Source organism: Pelodiscus sinensis, chromosome 16, assembly GCF_052426305.1.
Source record: "Pelodiscus sinensis isolate ZL-2025 chromosome 16, ASM5242630v1, whole genome shotgun sequence".
In the NCBI taxonomy this organism is placed as follows: domain Eukaryota; kingdom Metazoa; phylum Chordata; order Testudines; family Trionychidae; genus Pelodiscus; species Pelodiscus sinensis.
Genome location: NC_143067.1, coordinates 33,249,276 through 33,270,418, shown reverse-complemented (window position 1 = coordinate 33,270,418; position 21,143 = coordinate 33,249,276). Strand labels below are relative to the sequence as shown.

The 21,143-nt window shown below is 39.0% G+C and overlaps 1 protein-coding gene across 2 annotated transcripts in view; it reads right to left on the bottom strand.

The window, feature by feature from the left end:
- TENM2 (teneurin transmembrane protein 2) overlaps positions 1-21,143 on the bottom strand; it is a 1,126,385-nt gene that overhangs the window by 1,042,199 nt on the left and 63,043 nt on the right. The window lies entirely within an intron of this gene.

Sequence of the window (21,143 nt, the reverse complement as noted above, 5' to 3'; positions counted from 1 at the left end):
GATTCTCACAACCAAAGTCAAACAAGCTGAGGCTACACTGCAATAGGGCCTCAGCTGGAGTACTGTGTCCAGTTCTGGGCGCCACATTTCAAGAAAGATGTGGAGAAATTGGAAAGGGTACAGAGAAGAGCGACAAGAATGATTAAAGGTTTAGAGAACATGACCTATGAAGCCAGGCTTCATAAACTGGGCTTGTTTAGTTTGGAAAAAAGAAGATTAAGGGGGGACATGATAGAGGTTTTCAAATATCTAAAAGGGTGTCACAAGGAGGAAGGCGAAAATTTGTTCCTCTTGGTTTCTGAGGACAGGACAAGGAGTAATGGGCTTAAAGTGCAGCAGGGGAGGTTTAGATTGGACATTAGGAAAAAATTCCTAACTGTCAGGGTGGTCAAATATTGGAATAAATTGCCAAGGGAGGTGGTGGAATCTCCCTCTCTGGAGATATTTAAGAACAGGTTAGATAGACATCTGTCAGGGATGGTGTAGATGGAGCTTGATCCTGCCTTGAGGGCGGGGGGCTGGACTCGATGACCTCTCGAGGTCCCTTCCAGTCCTATTATTCTATGATTCTATGATTCTATTCTATGATTCTAGGGCTCAGAAACAGCTAAAATCAAGCTCAGACCCTTCAGCCCTGTATGCCCCTTGGTCTGAACCCTCAGTTAGCACAGCTGCAGTTTAGATGCACAGCAGGGTTAGGCTTTTACCTAGATTCCTAGACCTCTGTGGCTTACACAATATTCTGGGGAAGCATAACCTATACTCACAAGTGAGCATAAAAGTTCAATCTAAAAAAATGGGTAATTGCACCACAGAGACCCAGTTCCAACTTGCTTGTTTTATTTACTAGAAGACTTACTTAGCATTGCCTGGGTCCAGCCCAGAGCATGGCGTGGGACCACCCACCCTGGCTGCTGACTTCTCCCCAGGCTGACCCAAAGTGGGAGAGGGCCTTGCACTCCAGCTTCCTGGGCCCATACAGAGGCGGAAGGGGAGACACGCAGACTGCCCACCAGACCGCCCCAGACCCAGATGGGCTGGGGGAGGCAGTTCTCTGTGGCCAACCCAGGGAAAAGAGGGGAAGTGCAGGCCACCTGCTAGTACTCCCCGGGGCTAGACCAGAGATGGTGGGGGCCCTCACAGCAGCTGGCACCAGGACAGGCCAGAATGTCAGCTGGTGCCAAACCTGTGGCTTCCTGCTAGGGTGCTTGCTGTGTGATTGAGTCATTTCACAATATATAACTTCTTCCTACCAAATCCCTCCATTTTATGAGAAAAGGAACACGTTAAAAATTACTTATAAAAGTTAGATGTCTTCAAGTCACCAGGGCCTGATGAAATGCTTCTTAAAATACACAAGGAGCTGACAGAAGAGGTATTTGAGGTTTCAGCTATCATCTTTGAAAAATCAGGAAGTCAAGAGAGATTCCAGAAGAATGGAAAAGGGCAAATATAGTGCCCATCTATAAAAAGGAAAAGAAAAACAACCCATGAAACTACAGAGCAGTCAGATTAACTTGAGCTATGAGGGAGCTAGACTGCAAGAATTGGGCTTGTTCAGTTTAGAAAAGAGAAGACTGAGTGGGGCCATCACTGCTGTTTTCAAGTATCTAAAAAGGTGTTACAAGGAGGAGGGAGAAAATACAGTTCTCCTTGGCCTCTGATGATAGGACAAGAAGCAATGGGCTTCAACTACAGCAAGGGAGGTTTAGGTTGGACATTAGTAAAAACTTCCTAACTATCAGGGTGGTTAAACACTGGAATAAATTGCCTAAGGGGGTTGTAGAATCTCCATCTCTGGAGATATTTAAGAGCAGGTTGGATAGACATCTTTCAGAGATGATCTAGACAGTGCTTGGTCCTGCTGGGAGGGCAGGGGACTGGACGCGATGATCTCTCGAGGTCCCTTCCAGTTCTAGTGTTCTATGATTCTATAAGAAACAATGAAATTCTAGGCACATCCCATTGTTCTGGAACAACCAACCCAGACCTTGCTTTAACCTAGTATAAGAGGAAGCTACACACCCAATTTAGTGGTCCTAGCTCTTATCATTCAGGAGGTGTTTTTGAACAAATGGACTTATGGATAGACACACTGAAGGACATTTCTAAAATATACGATAGATTAATTAATTACACTATGTTCCAGAAATCATTTAAGTTAAAACTACCCCAATGTGCAGTGAGACTGAATGAGATACAGCAGCAACCCCATCTGCATAGTCAGACACTTAAAAATTGGTTTTGCTTCAATTTAAATTACCCTATCTATTTTTATTTTAACAGTCAGAAACATAGAAAGAAAGGATAATATAAAACTGTCTCCTCCAGACTTCTCCAGACTCCAAACTATATAACTTCAAAATATCAACCTTTCATGAGTATATTTACTTGCTAATTACCAGAGAAAAAGGACAGTGTGATCAGTACTCAGTTTTCTAAATTGCCAAGTACAGAACTGAGATATCAAGTAAATCTTTTGGTGAGGCTTCAGCATACAGTTCATTTAAGGAGCAGAAAATGAGGGTGAAAATAGTACATGATTGGTTCAAATATTTTCAAACTTAGGCACTTCTGAAAATGCTATATGTGATAGTATTTCAGCTAGCCAAGCTACTTAAATATTAAGACATTCAATAGATTTTCAGGAAAAACTTAAAAAACAACAAATAGTCTAGTAGCACCGTACAGACTAACAAAACATGTAGATGGTATCATAAGCTTTCGTGGGCACAACCCACTTCTTCAGATGACACTACCATCTACATGTTTTCTTAGTCTGTAAGGTGCTACTAGACTATTTGTTGTTTTTTAAGTTTTTCCTGTTACAGACTAACTCGGTTACTCCTCTGAAGTAGTAGATTTTCAGTGTTCTAATTTCATTTTTTTAAGTATTTAGGATTATCCCGGTTGCTTTTATACCCCATGCAGTAAAATACAGGTTGAACCTTTCTTGTCCGGCACCATTGGAACTAACTGGTACCGAACCAAAGAATTTGCCAAACCACGGGAGGTCAATATTGTCTAGCAGCATTATCAACGCTCCCACTCCTTAGTGGGTCCATAGAAGACATTTAGGGGCAAATTAGAGTCAAATAACAACACAAAACATTGAGACCCAGGAATGGTGTCAGTAAACAAACTTTATAGGACCATAGGAAACTTGGCTACACCCATGATAAATGAACATCCCATTAACTAAAATCATGCCAGACCACGGATATTGCCAGACTAGAGGGCACTGGACTAGAGAGATTCAACCTATAATTCCAAATTAATATTGTGAGCGTGTGTGTCCAAGGAAGAATTTAATTTCATAAGGCTCGCCTCTCTGGGTATGTCTAGACTACATCCTGTAAACCTGTCTAGACTAGATCCTGTAAACCTTGCTTTACGAGGCATAAGGGATTGGCCGACAAAGGCTTTCTTTTTCGCCCGATCCCCGGCTTGACAGCTGCCTTTTGCCGACAGACTGCTGACTCGGCAAAACGTGGCAGCCATTTTTATTCAAATGAAGTGCGGGAGATTTAAATCCCCGCTTCATTTGCAACTTCGGTATGTCTAATTTACATCCCTCTGGCGACAGAGGGATTTAGTCTAGACATACTTTCCGAGTGGGAGTTACTTAAGCCATGATGTATTTTCTTTAAACTATCAGAGGGGTAGCCATGTTAGTCTGAATCTGCAAAAGCGACGAGGAGTCCTGTGGCACCTTATAGACTAACTGAAGTGTAGGAGCATAAGCTTTCGTGGGCAAAGACCCACTTCGTCAGATGCATGTAGTGGAAATTTCCAGAGGCAGGAATAAATATGCAGGCCAGGATCAGGCTGGAGATGACCAGGTGGATCCAATCAAGGAGGATGAGGCCCACTTCTAGCAGCTGATCTGGAGGTGTGAATTCCAAGAGAACAGAAGCTGCTTTTGTAGTTAGCAAGCCATTCACAGTCTTTGTTTAATCCAGAGTTGATTGTGTCAAACTTAAAGATGAACTGTAGCTCAGCAGTTTCTCTTTGAAGTCTGGTCTCTTTGAAGTTAGGACCAGACTTCAAAGAGAAACTGCTGAGCTACAGTTCATCTTTAAGTTTGACACAATCAACTCTGGATTAAACAAAGACTGTGAATGGCTTGCTAACTACAAAAGCAGCTTCTGTTCTCTTGGAATTCACACCTCCAGATCAGCTGCTAGAAGTGGGCCTCATCCTCCTTGATTGGATCCACCTGGTCATCTGCAGCCTGATCCTGGCCTGCATATTTATTCCTGCCTCTGGAAATTTCCACTACATGCATCTGACGAAGTGGGTCTTTGCCCACGAAAGCTTATGCTCCTACACTTCAGTTAGTCTATAAGGTGCCACAGGACTCCTCGTCGCTTTCTTTAAACTATTTCTCTGGAGGGCCATAGAATTTGCAAGCTATTTAATAATGTATAGTGACTTTGGAGACCTTTTACTCACTCCTCCCATAGAGCACCTACAGAAAACACACAACACGAATTCAAATTTCAAAGTTTTACTCGGTTCTGATCCATAGGAATTAGCGTTGTTTTTTTCCATATACAAGAGTAGAAAGTACTTCTAAAAATTAAACATGTATATGTGCATATATGTGAACACATACAGCTTTAGATATATAGAGAGAGATATAGAGAGAGATGTATATAGAGTTGTACACATATGTGTATGTGTGGTGCAAGCACATGAACACACACACACACACACACACACTGTCCTAATTTTTCCCCCCACATTTTACAGCTTCATATTACACATAAAGTTATTCAAAATTAATTATTATATAAGCTTACAAATATAATGTTTTAATGGTACTTTGAAAACTTGGAAGATAAAAACAACTATGAATTTATCCTGTCACTACAGGTACTTGGAGTGTAATCATAAGGTCAACAGTCATTACACAATTATATATTTTTGCTAGCCTTCCCTCCCACCACCTTATTGTAATTTTTTTCTAAAGCCACTGAAGACAGTTTGCACTGATCAATGGTACTACAATACAAATCTTCGTCAGCTGAAATCTAAGAAGAATGTTAATGCTAAAGCTTGAAATTACTGAATCAGAATAATAATTACTTTTTGTATGTTTGTTTTATTTCACACTGTCATTACAACCAAGGGGGAAAAAGCAAAAACTCAAACATTAATTCACAGACATTCTTGTTATAATGGAATAACAATGAAAGCTATTAGACAGTACACAGTTAAAAGAACAGGCATTTCCTAACTAAATCAAATATATCAGTAGTGGTTTGCAATAATCAAAACAGAAAGATTATTCCCTTAAAAGCCTTTAATTCTCAATATCCACAGTTCTAATCCCCAAGTCATTGTTGAAGGCCACTTTAATGTTTGTGTCATACTGTTTAAAATGTTAGTGTCGAGACTTTTTTTTATATAGGAACTAAACCACTCATGATTCAGTCTCATAATTTATGTAATTTCAGAAGCCCTAATTTCAATTAAAACCTTGTAAAACTAAGCAGGTTTGACTTTATTCTCTATATGCAAAGAAACAGAAGCATGCCACTTTGATACTCTTATGTTTGAACAACTCACTTCAAATTTATTATAGGTTACTATCATACAGAAAATAATAAAGATATATTTTAATTACTTTAGCTCATAAGAACTGACTGATTGATACTCCATCAATGTTGTGATCCCCTTGGATGGAGAAAAGCTAAATGCTAACCCAAACAGATTTTAAACTATAATTACTTAGTAAATAAGGGAATCATAGTCAAATAATTATCCATGAATTCAGATTAAATTAATCTAAAATAAGGTTTTTAAATTCTTCTCATTGTATTCTTCTGTTCTACCTTTGTCTGCTGCAATGTCATTGAGCATATTATTATCTGAATGACACTGCTCTCCAAATGTGTTTTACACAAAGCAGGCAGACTCTGAACAGTGTGCTGTTCTGTCTTAGTTCCCTCTCTGGTGATGAAGTAGAGATAAAGATACAATACCAGTTCGTGTACACCATATTAAGCAGAGAGATGTTGCTTTGATGATGCAGTGCCCATTTGAAAGGCAACAAACTACAAGGTCATCTGGGAAAGGTCACTGTTGGAAGATTATTTCTAATCTGCTTTAAAAATATTATTAGAACTTTCCATTATGAGGTATGGAGAAAGGCTCATTGGTTGGATGGATGATAAACCCAGGTATTTTTAATACAGACATTTTTCATCTTTTTTAACCTACATGATTGTTTAATTTTGTTTTATTTTCAATCCCAATGTAACAGCCATTCTAAAATTCAGCATCTAAAGTTAGAGAACAGGAAAAAGGCATCTTTTGAAGCCAATGATAATTCAATGCACATAAGGATCTAGTATTATATAAATTTAGCCAAAGACTAGATTTCAAAAACTGATGCAGGCTAAGAAACTAAAGCCATTTCCAAACCACACAGACCTTTCTTTCCAAAGTCAAACAACCCCCCACCCCCACAAACAAACACAGGTAAGTCATGCAAGTTATATGCATATTTCTACTAAAGATTTTCAGAAGCAACATCCCAGTCTCACCGGCCATGTCTAGACTAGGAAACTATTTCAAAATTAGTAAATTCAACTTCTTCATAACTCCTGATTTAACACAACTGAAATAGCATATCCACACTACGGGGAAGCCTTGAAATTAGTTTGAGGCACACTCCGTTAATGTGGACACACTACCTTGAACTGAGAGCCATAGGAAGCACAAGGGAATAATTACTTTGAATTACTCTGGGGAGTAATTATTTCGATATAGTGGCACCAGAATGCCCACATAAATGCCATTTCAAAATAACTATTCTGGAATTAGTGTTACTCCTCATGAGAAGTAGGAGTACAGATTTTCAATTCTACAGCCCATTATTTTGAAATAACGGGCTTAGTAGTGTGAATGCTCCACTTATAAATTCAACCTTCGAGGGATTATTTCAAAATAAAATCCTAATGTAGAACAGAGCAGAGTAAATTAGAGTATTAATGTTATATCTATTCAGAGGTAATACTTATCACCATGTTTGAAGGTGCACAGTAAATCTTGACATTACATCACAATCTAAATTACATCTTATTTAGAAAATACCGGACATTTATATTTTCTCATTTATATTTTCTTAATTTGTTTCCTGAACAGAAAGCTCCAATACTGGACTGTTCGGTTCAAAACAGGATACCTGGCAACCCTAAACAGGACTTTGGGTAAGTACAGCTTCATCCAAATGGTGAAAAGGGGCAGAAATGACTGATGAGTAGTTACCTTTCTAAAGTTTTTACAGGATTATTTCATCTATACAATAATTTCATCCTTTGCTTTCTTTTTTCACATTTTATATCTTTGATTGGATTAGAATCTATTAGATATAAATCACATGTGATCAGAAAACCAGTCCTTATCTGATTATTCATATTTTAAGGTAGTTTTTATATAAAATATATTAATAAGTAACACTGAATCCAATAAGTAGCTTTGAAATGCATCTTCTATGTTAAAAATAAATTGAAGATTCTGACTGAAATGAGTTTGGTGATCTTAAATCCAACAGTCCCTAGAAAATTCACCCCACATTCTTGTTTACTTTAAGGGCCAAATACCGTTTCACAGGTCTTTGGTAACGGTGTGATACTTAAGATTTGCAGGTGGAACCCTTCCCCAGTGCCACATATTGTCATTACCTCTTGTGCTTCCTGAAGCTACTCTACCTCTTGCACTCAGTGTGCTCTCATTCTGCAATGGCTTTCTGTACCACCCTTGTCCCTTCCAACCTCATCCCTCTTACTCAGTGGATGGATGGAACTTTTGTGGACCTGGGCTCTAAACCATGAACAAGGGACCTGATCTATCCCCCCTGAAATCACTGGGCGTCTTTCCACTGTATTTTATAGGAATTTGATAAGATCCAGGAGGTGCCAATTTCGTACCCTGTTCAATCACAGTGGAATCGCATCAGTTCTATTTTGTATTGGAGTCCCAAGGACAGGACAGGACAGGACAGGATTCTAACTAAGTATGTTAACAGCCTGATTTACGAAGGTACTGAGCATCTGAAGTCAACGGAAGCTGTGACTAGATATGTGGCTGGTCAGTATCCCTAACAATAGGATCCTAAAAATACAGTTATACCAGGGGCTAGTCAGAGAAAAAACAAAATGAACAGGCTCAACTTCAAAACCAATTAATAGTTTCACAATCTGTATGGTTCTTATATATACCTTAGTAATGAACAAAAATACAATTTATTATTTTAAACATGTCATGATTGCAAAACCAGTTAAATGAGTTTTGGCCTGGCTTGAGTTTTATAAATGCTTGAGGCAGGTGACATTGCACTACTCTAATACAACAGATACAAGACCCTGGTGCTGACTGCTGACTGCAATTCAAAGTTCTACTTTCCAAAACTCTGCTTTTGCTCTCTGCTGTCACACCCATATCCATACACAACTATGGAGCTTATCCGCACACATAGATTACACGGGTCTAATCTGAAGCCCACTGAAGTCAAGCCCTAAACATTGGTAAACTATATTGGCAGATTGAAAGAACTCTTCTGTTTGCTAATTTTAACCATAGCTGATGTGTAGAAAAAAGTTGTTTTTATTGTGGCCATTTTATGTACATATTTCTAAACAGATGAGTTTTAATTAGCACAGTATCTTACAACTAAAAAAAAAAAAAAAAGAACCATACACACAGAAATGGCCACTAGCTCTTTTCTAGCCTTCATAAGATAAAGTTCAAGAGTTAGAAAATAATAAGTCTCCATTACTTCCTTAAGCCATGCAGCAAACTAAGTTAAAATGGGGTTTGTTGGTTTTGACAAGATAAAGCTGGGACCATTAAACACATTTTAATTATGCACATAGCTGGATAAGAAGTCAGTCTGCTACAAGGCATTAGGCTTTCTAACAAGAGGTTTGATAATTTACAGAAATTTTATTTGTCAATCATAATATTTCGAGTTAAAAAAGACATTACATCTTTAAAGGTTTTTTAAAATGACACTGATTATCCTTAAATAGTGCCATTTCATCAAATCAAGAAAATATTTAATGGGTTTTAAAATTAACTAATAAATCACGGGATTTTTCACTGTAGAAAATGAAATATTTAAAATTAATTCCACCTGATCTCTGAATTGCGGAGGGAGGATGAGGGCAGGGGTTCATGAGCTTACTCAGGTGCTAGGTTTAGCCACATGTTCAAACACCTCTGCAATAGCAAGGAATGTAATGTTAAGAGTGTGATTGTTTTTTTTTTAATTCTGCTTTTACAGTGGTGATGAATCTAATACAGAGGATGGATTTTAATGAGTTGAATAATCTACTGTTCATTAATTTCTGCAGTTTTTCATCCTAAAATGGAGAGAGGAAGGGCCGTTCAGTTGTTTGGGCAGTAATTTGTTATTTGGGTCCTATGTTCAATTCCCTGCTTGGCTATAGACTTCCTGAGTGACCTGGGGTAAGTTATATAGCGCTTGTGTTCACAGTGAAGTAATGTGTACTTCAGAAGTGTGATTTCTAAAGCACAATAACTGGTCTGTGAAAACCCTGCTGGTGCACTAAAACTCCCCCAGCGTCCTTTAATGTGGAATCAATAGTACTACACAGACTAATTAGTGTGTATCATATTAGTGCACTTCAGAAACCACACCCCAGTAGTGAACATTGCTGAATCATGTACCAAGTCCATAGTCAACTCATTGCCTCAGACCCTCATGTGTAAAATTACCTCTCAGCTGTCCATGCTGTCATTGATCAGTGCAGCATGGAAGAAGATTTTTCATAGCGAGTGTGGGGGAAAAGGACCAATATAAATATAAAAACAACACATGTAGAAAATATATATTGTGCAACACACACATACACACACACACACACACATATATACATATATATATATATATATACACACACACACATACACACACACACAGTATATAGTAACACATGTAGAAAATATCTGTCTGCCACATTAGGGAAAGGGAATTTAAAAATTCGAATCTTTTTGTACTCCGATGAAAATGTTGAACACTCTTTTACAGATGGTACATATTTTCTGTTTTCAGCAAGTTGTAGAAAGTGCTGTAGCAAACATTCTTCTAAAAAACTCAGGAATCCAAAACCCTGCTATACATTATGTATTTTTTGACATACACTGTACTACTGTACTCAAAGACAGCTTTAGAATAAATAAATAAAAAAAACAAATTGAAAGAGCCAGACGAATACCCAGAAACCATCTACTTCAAGACAGACCCAAGAAAACCAACAATAGAACACCACTTGTCATCACCTATAACCCCTAACTTAAACCCGTCTAACGTATTATCAATAAACTACAACCTATACTGGAACAGGAAATTACACTCCAAGAGACCCATAGTCTCCTATAGACAACCACCTAACCTCAGGATGATTCTTACCAACCACCACTGGTCATACCACACACTAATACCAACCCTGGAACTTTCCCTTGCAACAAACCCCATTGCCAGCTTTGTCCACATATTTACTCTACTGACACCATTATTGGACCTAACCATGTCAGTTACGAGATCAAGAACACATATTCCTGTTCATCCAGAAATATAATTCATACCATCATGTGCCAACAGTGTCCGTCTACCATGTATATTGGACAAACTTCTCAGAAACTTCTCAGACACTTCGCCAAAGAATCAATGTATACAAAACATTTCAACCAGACCGGGCATTGTCTCAATGGCCTTACTACATGCATCCTGCTTCAAAGACTTTAATACCAGACTACAAAAGGAAGCCTCAGAACTGTCATTCATGCTTAAATCTGACACTTTACGAATAGGCCTTAACAAGATGCTAATTATCTTACCCATTACAAAGATAGCTTCCCCAATTATCACCCCTAATATCATTATCTCATAGACACTAACCTCCCTCCTCACTCCCTCCTCTGTTCTAAGATCTGATTTGTCAATTTTATGTGTGTTCATATTTTTTTTATTGTATCCCTTTGGTATATATGGTCATGCCAATTTTCTTCCACAATTTGATCTGAGGAAGTAGGTCTGGCCCATGAAAGCTCATCACCTAATAAACCATCTTGTTAGTCTTTAAAGTGCTGCATAGTCCCGTCTTTTGTTTCAGCTTTAGAAAGAGTAATGCTGAACTGGATGTTCTTCAAACAGGTGGGCACTGATGCTAAATTAAAAGAGAATTCCTATTGAAATATACATTACATTGACATGGGTACTAACGTAAATTCATCATGATTAATGTTATTATAATAAAGTCTACAGTAAAATATGTTGACACATGTATTATGGACTCTTACTGGAGATTAGAGTATTTGTTATAAATCAACTTACCAAGTAGGGTGACTTAACCAATTTATTCATTTTAAAATACAAAACCAAAATCCTTTTGCTGCATTTTGTCCCAGATTTATTTACAAAGACAACCACTTATAGTTACTTTAAAACATCTAGCTTGTCTGAATCTATATGTTGTACTATTCGATGAAAATAAATAAATAATACAATCTTAAAGAAAAGGAATGATTTATACCTTAATGCAATGTTGTGCCCTTTCTTTTAGTTTATATCCACTTTGATCCATTAAAGGCCACCCCATTTAGAACCAATAAAAGGACATTTTTCTTTAGGTAACACATGCCGACTAGCAGGTTTTTCTAGAACTCAGAGAGATACTGTGGATAGCTTTATTTATTTTTGAAAAGGACTAGATGATTTTAAGACAGTTAACATTTCTAACGATGGAAACTAAGAAAATGAAGGGGTAATCTAATCTTGTGCTACAAGGCATAACATGATTGCCCACAAGGATCAGAAAGAATGGAGAATTACTGCATGTGCACACACATCCAATGTAGAGCATGGAACCCCATTTTTTTTAACATGAAATATATAGTTGCTGTTTTTAAATGTAAGAATGATCATAATGGGTCAGACTAAAGGTCTGTCTAGCCCAGTATCCTGCCTTCCGACAGTGACCAATGCCAGATGCCCCAGGGAGAGTGATCAGAAAAGGGAATAATGAAGTGATCCCTCTCCTATCATCCATTTCCAGCCTCTGACAAACAGAGGCTAGGGACACCATTCCTGCACATCCTGACTAAGAGCCATTGACAGACCTAACTTTCATGAATTTATCCAGTTCTTTTTTAAACCATGTTAAAGTCTTGGTCTTCACAACCTCCTCTGGCAAAGAGTTCCAAATGTTCACTGTGCAGTTTGTGAAGAAATACTTCCTTTTGTTTGTTTTAAAACAACTACCTATTAGTTTCATTTGGTGTCCTCTAGTACTTATGTTTTGGGAACAAGTAAATAACTGTTCCTTATTCACTTTTTCCACACCAGTGATGATTTTATAGACCTCTATCATATCCCCTCTTAATCTCTTTTTTAAAATGAAAAGTCCCAGTCTTTTTAATATCTCCTCATATGGGACCCATTCCAAACCCCTAATTATTTTTGTTGCCCTTTTCTGAACCCTTTCCACTGTAAATATGTCTTTTTTGAGATAAGGTGACCACAGGTGTACCCAGTATTCAAGATGTGGGTGTGCCATAATTTTACATAGAGGCAATAAGATATCCTCTGTCTTATTCTCTATCCCTTTTTAATGATTCCTAACATTGTTTGCTTTTTTGACTGCCGCTGCACATTGAATGTTTTCAGAAAACTGTCCACAATGACTCCAAGATCTCTTTCTTGAGTAGTTATTACTAAAGTACTCCCCATCGTTTTGTACATATAGCTGGGATTATTTTTTCCAATGAGCATTACTTTACATTTATCAACATTAAATTTTATTTGCCATTTTGTTGCCCAATCACGTAGTTTTATTAGATCTTCTTGAAGCTCTTCACAGTCTGCTTTGGTCTTAACTATCTTGAGCAGTTTTGTATCATTTACAAATTTTGCCACCTCACTGTTTACCCCGTTTTTCAGATCATTTATAAAAAGGTTAAATAGGATTAGTCCCAGGGCAGACCCTTGGAGGACACTAATAATTACCTCGCACCAACAAGTTTATTAATTTGTTCCAAACGCTCCTCTAATAAACCTCAATTTGGGATAATTCCTAAGAATTGACTCCTAAAAAGAAGGGCTTGGGGTTGAGAATCTCCCTAACATCTTCAACCATGAAGGCTGAAGGAAATAATTCATTTAGTTTCTCCACAATGACCTTATTGTCTTTGCGGGCTCCTTTAGCATCTTGATTGTCCAGTGGCCTCATTGGTTGTTCAGCAGGCTCCCTGCTTTTGATCTACTTAAAAACATTTTGCTATTACTTTTTGAGTTTTTGGCTAGCTGTTCTTTTTGGGGGGGTTGAGTTCCACTGCAGAATCAGATTACTGCATTGGTATGCCCTACCCCACAATATAACACATTTTCTGAACCTGTATAATATTAAAAGTAGCATGACAAATTTTGTGCCAGATCATCCCTTTCTGTGTGAAAGCCAGTGAACTAGGACCAAAAGAGATAAAGGAAAAACACTGCAAGAGAAACTTTCTGGAGTTACTGAATTACTAAGTAAAATTAATTATTCCAGCTTCCCCTTAAATATTTTCCCCAAAATATGTGAAATCCTTTGGCCCTTGAATAGGAAACCACCAAAGAGACAGAGCTATCCTATGCATACTCCTGGTATTCTGCTTCCCCATTAGCACAGTTCTATTAAAGTCATGAAGCAGTGTCTGTATTGCATCCTTGAGAGCAGCTTTCTGAAATCTCCAACGAAAATGGAGTTCTTCAGAGAACAGACTGGGAGCTACACTGTAACTGGGATACATAGAGCCCTACAAATCTGCTAATTTTGAATCTAAAATGGGGATGTCTAAATGTGGCAGTTTTTTGTAAACATGAAACTGCTGAAATTTCCAGCGGTTACATGTTTACACGTGGGAGAGAGGGCATCAGGTGGCTCCTGTCTGCTTCTGCCCCACCCCACCCACCACACTGCTGCCTCTGATACAGAGGCAGCAGCGTGGGGGGGGAGGGGTTGTGTAATTGTGAAGGTTAACTGATGAGCCTAGGCACACTATCACATCCCTAATTTAGAACCCTGTAAATTTGAGGTTATCCACTTTATATGCATGGGTATCTGCATCTGTGGATGTCAATGTGGATATCCATGGTTCATTTTTGCTGATACAGATGCTGATGTGGATACAAATTTGGTATGCTACAGGGCTCTAGGTATGTAGTCCAGTTACCGCAGCTTTTGAGTCAAATGCAGCAGTATTGTGCCATTCCTTGAGCACTTTCATATGAAGTCCCATTTTGCTTCAGATCCAGATATCTATAATTTTGTGTTTTATATGTATGAGAACAAAATAATATATGAAAAAATAACTGTTCATAGAGAATCAATTTTTGTTCTTTGAGCACAGTGGGAATACGTACAGATCTTTTCAAACAGAGACATTTAGTGTACTACTTTTACAGCCCATCTATTGCAGAAGGAAAGAATATATAGAGAGAGATATATTTAAAGGTAGACTGGTTCTCACTAGTAGGCTTAAAGGAACAGGGATAACATTTTAAAATGCATTCAACATTTGTTGCTTTATTAACATCACAATTCTTTGGAGATGAAAATAAATAAAAACATTCAGGAAGAGAATTTATTAAAAGTAAAAATAAAATCAGGGATTTCTTATATTTGGCACACTTAATTCAAAAATTAAAAATACACACAAAGGCAAAATAGTATCCTTCCTGGAGATGTACTCTTCCTATAGGCACTATTACTTGACACTTTAATGATTCTTAAAAAGCAATTTCCCAATTTACTCCAGTCTATCCCTACAACTGGGCTCCCACCCACTACACACCCAGATATTAGTTCAACTTCCCCCTTCCTGTCAGTTGCCCTCTGTTTAAAGTTTTAACTTCAGAAGACAGACTTCATCTATAGCTTTCTTTTGACCTTGGTTGTTTCTAGGTTTCCAACTTGTAGGACACTTTTGTCGGTGTTTCATTCCCTCTGCCTTAAAGGGACAGTCCAGTGTTTTTACATTTGTGTTAATGGGCTCCCTATGGCATGGCCACCAGCAGAATAGTTGTGCACTTTTAGCATATATTTTGTTCTGTTAAAGTGATGTATGAGAACAAAAGCATGGTTGTTCCTCCTCTTTCTTCTCTCCAATCTTAACAAATTTGAAACAATGGTAGAGCTGACACAGCTTTTCCCAAAATATAAGGGAAGACATAAAAACAGCTTCTTTCTGAAACATCCACAAGGTATTGGAGACCTAAACTGTGCTGAAGATGCCCTGCTCCAGGAAAAACTATGTTGCAGAAATACCCTTCAGAAGCACAAGTTTTCCACAGCGTCCCTTCTGCATTGCATAGTAGGGTGGAGGAATTACATTTCACCAGCTCTTTCCAAAAGGGGCAGAACTGCACAGCAAGGGTATGTCTAGACTACATGCCTCTGCCGACAGAGGCATGTAAATTAGACATACCAACATAATCAATGAAGCGGGGATTTAAATAGGCTTTGCTTGCCGACTGATCCCCATCTTGACTGCTGGTTTGTGCCGACAAACAGCTGAGCCGGCACAACGTGGTGGCCATTTTTATTCTAATGAAGCAGGGGGATATTTAAATCCCCGCTTCATTGACTATGTCGGTATGTCTAATATACATGCCTCTGTCGGCAGAGGCATGTAGTCTAAACATACCCCAAATGCCCAGTTCTTCTGACTGGCATTTGAAGGGAGAAAAGAAGTACACTTGAACCTCCAGAATCCAGGTTTCCCTGATCCCAAGGTTTGGAACCTTGCAGGGGGAGGAGGAAGAGGCTCTGTGTGCTGCCGCTCTCCCTCGCCCCCAGCTGAGGAAATGTCCGTGCAGTACAGTGGCAGGGGGAAGGGGCGGTGCCTGGGAGCCCTGGGGGATGTGGAGCCACATGTGCCACCAGTAGCAGGGCACCAAGTAAGCACTTGTCCCTATTCCCCTCATGCCTTAACCCCCTCATGCACCGTCCATCTCAAATCCCACACCCCTATCCTCCAGCATGCTCCTGCACCTTCCCTTCCTCCTAGACCCCACACCTCCACCCCCAGCACCCTTCCTTATGGCAAATACCCATGGTCTGGAAAATTCCATTATCTGGCATAGCCTATTTCCCAAGGCTGCTGGATTAAAAAGTTTCTGGTGTAATTATGTCTCCCACTACTCTCCTTCCTGCCCTTCTCTGCTCTGCCGTCTGAACACTCACTCACTGAGGGGAGCAATGACTATGTAAGATTTCACTGTACTGGGACTGAATATTCAGTTAGCTTTATAATTGCCACACCTTGTTCTGCTTTATTCTTTTGTATAGCTAAATTAGGACTGCATACTATCTAGCTCTATAGTGTTACCGGTTACCCTTTTGAACACGTCACTAATCTCATTATATATTTGTTATTCTATGCTTAATCTTGTTCCAGTTTCTTGTTACTGCACACATGATATGCTATGGATAAGAAAGTGTGTTATTAGTATCTACGTAACCTAAGGGTTACTGATATACTGACCTCCTTATTGCTAAAATATTCTATCCACGATTTTCAACGGCAGGACATCATGTTTGTGCTAATAGAGTTATAATATACAGATACCATTTACTTTCATAAAACTGCAGGGGTGACGCTCTAGTTGGCTTTGGTGAATAAAAATTCATGATCATCAATAATTTATTTCAAGGCTTCATTAAAGCCCAGTTTATTGCCTGGTTATATTTACAGTTATATTTGAGGGGGCATCTTGGAGAAAGAACATTTCTGTTTATTAAGGCATGTCATTTCAGCAGCCCAGGTAGTTGTTTTACATAATAACCCATTTAGACACCTATAATGCAAATTCATTTCTACCAGACATTGGAAGTATTTCCAGGCAACTCCCCCACCACCGCCATCTTACAATAAACACTAGCATTTTGGAAACTATGGTTTAATGAACACACATTAAATATTTAAAGAGGCTGGAAATGAAAAATTCCAGGCATCACTTAAAAAGAAAAACCTACGCACTTAAACTGATAGCTAAAGTTGACCAACAGACACAAATTTTACCCTATCCCAGGACTAGGTTCACTTTGTCAGTGTCTCCATAAGTTGAAACCTCATCTTGCTAGATCATTTGATAATTATTGTTTAATAATCCCTCACTGACAGAAGGTGCTGTGGAGTTTACAAGCTCTGCAAGTAGGGCCAACAACCCAGGAGATGTCTCCATAGAGCAGGAGAGAGCACAAGAAACTTACCAGGGAAAAGGTAGACAGTGTACAGGTTCTCCTAACCTATGCTGTTAAGCTCTGGAGGAATGGGACTTTACTCTCCACAAAGTTTACAGTCCCTGCAGAAAGAGGTAGAAACTGAGGGATTTGTAACCTCTGCAGAGCACTGAAGCTCCTTTCCTCCTGAGCTTCAGAGGCCTGAAGCTGGGGACTGAGGCTACATCTAGACTGCAGAGTTTTGTGCAAAAACAGCTGTTTTCGTGCAAAAACCTCATGGAGCGTCCACACCTCAAGTGCATTTTTGAATGGTGAGGTTTTTGCACAATAGTCATTCCTCTTTCTACGCGGAATAACTTATTTTTGCGCAAGAGCTCTTGCACAAGAAGCTGATAGTGTAGACATAGCCTGAAGGAGCAGGGAGAGTAGCCGGAGAGACAATAAGGGTGTAGAGCACAGTGTGAGGAGCACACACTGAAACAACAGAGAGGGGGAAGCTCAAGAGCAACCATGAAAAAGGAGGTGGAGAGGAGAAGAGACTCAGTCCTCGCTGTGCAGCTAAGCAGTGCAGGAATGGCACTTCAGTGCCTGAGAAAGGCCACTGACGGGCCATTCTGCTGCTCTAGAAAAACCCTATACATCAAAGACACTATCTTGATTAGGAAGCCTGCAGCAGGCTGGTGCAGTCACACAAGCTAGCATGCAGTGTTCACACATGAGCTCAAAATTTGGACTGTTGCCACTTTTAAATATATTATTTTGCTTTCCATGCTCTAAAACTAGTTGAAGGCAACAATTCTACTCATAAAATATTGCATTTCACACACGTACACACAATTCCTTTACCTACAGTACTGACAGGCATCTATTTTAAACAAGTGCCATTGTGTTTCTGAAATATTTTGATACTAGTATCAGGGATCAATTGTTGTAATAGTTGAGCCAAAATGTATCCAAATTGTGAGCTCAACTATAAAAAGTGAAAGTTTATAGGTTATTTTCAGATTTTATGAACAAGAGGTCGGCAACCTATGGCTCACAAGCTAGATATGGCTCACTGGGGAGCCAGACATGGCTCTTTTGAAGCTCAAGCCCAGCCCCCCTTGCTTTCCTCACAACAGGGAGCCTGCACTGGCGCTACGGCCTCACGGCCCCCTGCAAGATCAGAGCGCCTGCTATGGTTCTTTCAATTTGCTTTTTTCACAGACACTTACCTTCCTTCCTCCCCCCCCCCCCCCCCCCGCATCCCCTTCCTGTTCTGAAATGTGATTTGTCCTTTTCATATGTGTTCATTTTTTTTTAATTGCATCCTTTGGTATATATGGTTGTGACTATTTTCTTCCACTATTTGATCTGAGGAAGTGGGTCTGGCCCACGAAAGCTCATCATCTAATAAACCATCTTGTTAGTCTTTAAAGTGCTACATTGTCCTGCATTTTGCTTCAGCTACCCCAGACTAACACGGCTACATTTCTATCATTATAATCTTTGATACCATTTAAGAAAATGTCATATAAAGGGGAGAGGGTCCCTTCTAAAAATTCTCTCCAGTTAAAGGGAACAAGGAATGTTGTTAAAATGAAAGCCTTGCCTCATAATTTGCATGTCAAATTCTTTCACTTTTCTTCCTTTTTTCTTTACCTTTAATGAAAGTTAAAATGATTTTAAGGGTGTGCGCACCATGGTACTAAAGCAGGCTGAGGGTCTCTGAATACCAAGCCCTGGATCTGGTTTGAAGTATTTAATGTTGGTCAGTGACTGCATTATATTTATGTCTTTGGGCCCCTATGTTCCATTCAAATTAATACAACAGTGCTCTGATTCCGATTTAGGAGCGTACTGAGCTGCTTACAGGATAGTACTTACACATCTTTTTTCATTCATCTAGTTTTAGCCACTACATGTATTCTATTCTGCTACTACAATCAAAGTTAAAAGAACTGCCAAAAGGAATAATTTCATTTGCATTTAAGTTAAAAAAATATCTAACACAGGTGTCTGGAAATTCTCAATTGAAAAGACACAGACAAGCAACAGTACCTATGGGATTGGCTATTCAAAAGAGAGAGAGAAAGAGAGAGTGTGTGTTCTAAAAAGTCAACCCATCTTGCACAAAGATTGTTCAAACAAGAGGAAGCCAACATGCTGCCCTATGCCCTTATCCCAGAACACCTGCTAGCTACTGCATGATTCCATGAGAAGGGCTTTTATGGAGGGGTCCAATGTGAAACATAGTTTTCCACTTGTGTAAGAAGGAATCACTCAGTTGGGAATTATATTTGTCCTCTTTACCCACAAATCACACTCTTGAATCGTGGTTCACCACCGACCCTCTCTTCCATAGACTGTTTGAGTAATGAAAAGAGGCTGAAATACTGTTTATGGGAGAGGAAAGGGCACCAGAGGGTTGTGCCTTAACAATACTCATTGACTATAATACAAAATAGGAAAACTACACTATGGCTGCTTCTATTCTGATAAATGATTAGGTTGCAATTTTTATATTACCCCAATGATTTTACCAGCACCAGTGCTCTTAGAATTGCATATTATGAGCCCAAATAATCTGCATTCACACTGAGCAATAACTTATTCCCTTCAAAAATGAGCTTCCTCAGATGAGCTGTATTTACCTGCACCTCCGTATGTATGGAAGCTCATAGCTCTCATAGGTCACGGATTGCCGTTCACAGCCAATGGGAGTTGTGATTACCAGTAGAGGTGCAGGAAAAATATAGCAGCAGCCGTACACCAGGAGCTAACCCTGGTGAATCACCACCATTTTACTGCCCACCCCTGCTCTAAAATATATAATAGATTACTACAAAATACATGTTTATATTTTTAAATATGTTCCAGACAACTTTCTCTGTGTAATTTTACATTTCATTTGAAAAATCCTTTCAACTTGTTTCAGTTACTACATCACACTAGATACGTTCCAGTGAAATGTATCATAATGTAAAAGATCTCAACAGCCAAACATAATATGGTTTCCTTCAACAATGTATCCATAGTCAGCCTCTCATCTTAATTAAACACCAACTAAGATATTCAACTCCACTTGCTGAATTAGAGATGGAGATTTAGTGTCATCTGCATAGCAGATATATCACCATGCACCTTCCTGAGAACTAGTATTCATAGTATGTATCCAATGATTAAGTATCTGTGTTTAAAAGGGTTATGCTTACATTATCAGACTAACAAGCTGTGCTTGCTCATGTTGCTTCCAAGTAGCTTAACTGTCAAGGGGACAAATGGTCAATAAATGGAGGAGTTCTGGATCATCAAGGTTGCAAGAATGTTATGTCCTTTTAAAATTAATTAAATAACAATCTGAGAATAATAATGAAACAATCCAAAGATTGCTCTGCTGCCTCTTTCTACATGTATTAAGATGAAATAAAACAATACAGCAACCAACATGGTTGTAAATACATTACTCTTATCCTAACTACCTTCCAACAGTTTACTCTTGTCCTTTTCATAAATCAGTTTGAATAATGTCAGTGGACCGGTACTGATGTACAATCATTTGAAGTGCTATACTATTTATGTTTAGTGACAATCTGAATAAAAGTATTTAAAATAGGCAAGCAATGCTTAAATCAGGGGTGGAGAACCTTTTTTGGGTTGGGGGCTGCTGACCCACAGAAAAATCAGTGGGGGACCACACACAAGTGAGAAGCAAACAAGAAAAAACAAACCCTCACTGACGGGACCCCTGACTGAGAAGGAGAAAGACACTCCCCACATTCCCCTCGCATATCTGAGCCTAGGGGGACCCAGGCTAGTAGATCCACTTCAGCCCTGCGGATAGGTAGCTGGAGTGCCAGCGTGGGTTCCCCAATGCTGAGCCTCAGGGGCCGGATCCAGGCAAGCCAG